Source organism: Crotalus tigris, unplaced genomic scaffold (assembly GCF_016545835.1).
Source record: "Crotalus tigris isolate CLP2741 ecotype Arizona unplaced genomic scaffold, ASM1654583v1 scf7180000020801.324491, whole genome shotgun sequence".
In the NCBI taxonomy this organism is placed as follows: domain Eukaryota; kingdom Metazoa; phylum Chordata; class Lepidosauria; order Squamata; family Viperidae; genus Crotalus; species Crotalus tigris.
This window is the reverse complement of record NW_024098188.1, coordinates 2,935-4,401: the sequence shown is the minus strand read 5'-3', so window position 1 is coordinate 4,401 and position 1,467 is coordinate 2,935.

Sequence of the window (1,467 nt, the reverse complement as noted above, 5' to 3'; positions counted from 1 at the left end):
GCACCTGAAGGCCAGACAAGGAATAACGGATGGAAACTGGTCAAGGAGAGATTCAACCTGGAAATAAGGAGAAATTTCCTGACAGTGAGAACAATCGACCAATGGAGCAGCTTCCCTTCAGAAGTTATGGGAGCTTCATCACTGGAGGCTTTCAAGGAGAGACTGGACTGCCATCTGTCAGAAATGGTGTAGGGTCTCCTGCTTAGGCAGGGGGTTGGACTAGATGACCTGCAAGGTCCCTTCCAACTCTGTTATTCTATCTATGCTATATCAGACTAAGTTTAGAAAATATGACAGTCCTGACCTCCACTGTCAAGATTATGTAGCGTCAAGATATGTTTTGATGTTAGGCAAGGCAGGTGCCAAAGTAAAGAAGAATCATGGTCATCTATATGAAATGAAAATGACAACTTTACCCCCATTTTTTTCATGTCTCCAAAGGAGGTGGGTGAGAAGGAGGAAGGGTAAGGGGAACATAGTTATGCTCTAGAAAACCATAGAATTGAAGAAAAATAATAACCCAACGCTGAAGACAAACGAAAGCAGCAGAAGAACATCCTGTTGTAGCCAATGTAAGAGAGATTGCTGATGATCAAGGAGGCAAAGTTGGAAGAACTGTTGACAGAGAACTGATCTGAGATTTTGAAGGCTCTTTTATTCTGCTCATATATCAGAGGTTTGACGGCACCGCTGATCCCAGGAGGTGCATTAATCTCCAATGTGTCCGCTTAAGAAATCCTGAGGATGCAGGATTTCTCTGCAGGATGCTGAAAGAGAAAGGGAATGATTAAGGACAACCTGGACCAAAAGATAATAATAATAATGATGATAAAGTTGGAAGGGACCTTAGAGGTCATCTAGTCCAACCGCCTGCTCAGGCAGGAAACCCTATACCATTTTGGACAAATGGCTGTCCCGTTTCTTCTTAAAAACTTCCAGTGTTGGAGCAGTCACATATTCTGGAAGCAGGTTGTTCCACTGGTTAACTGTTCTAACTGTCAGAAAATTCCTCCTTAGTTCTAGGTCGCTTCTCTCCTTGATGAGTTTCCATCTGTTGCTTCTTCTCCTGCCTTCAGGTGTCTTGGAGAATATCTAATACCATCAAACATCCACATCTGCCTATCCCAGGTCCTGGGTAAGGACTCGATAGGTAGACAAAATGCCAAATCTAGTCTGAACATCTGGCTGACTGTGCGATGATCCATAATAATAATAATAATAATAATTGTCAGAATCCAATTATATTTCATCTTTAAAACTCCCTGGAAAGAGAGCCGCTGACCCAGTTGGAACCTTGCCAGATGTTGGGATCCGAGAGGCCAGATTCCTCAGGAGAAGAAGTGGTGGAGACACAGGACCACAAGCCTCGCTGGTCGATGGGCGTTGGAAAGAAAAGTGAGTGGGGAAAGGAATCAAGAAAGGTGACCCTGAGACGGGGGACCAAGCAACCAGAATGGAAGCAGGAGA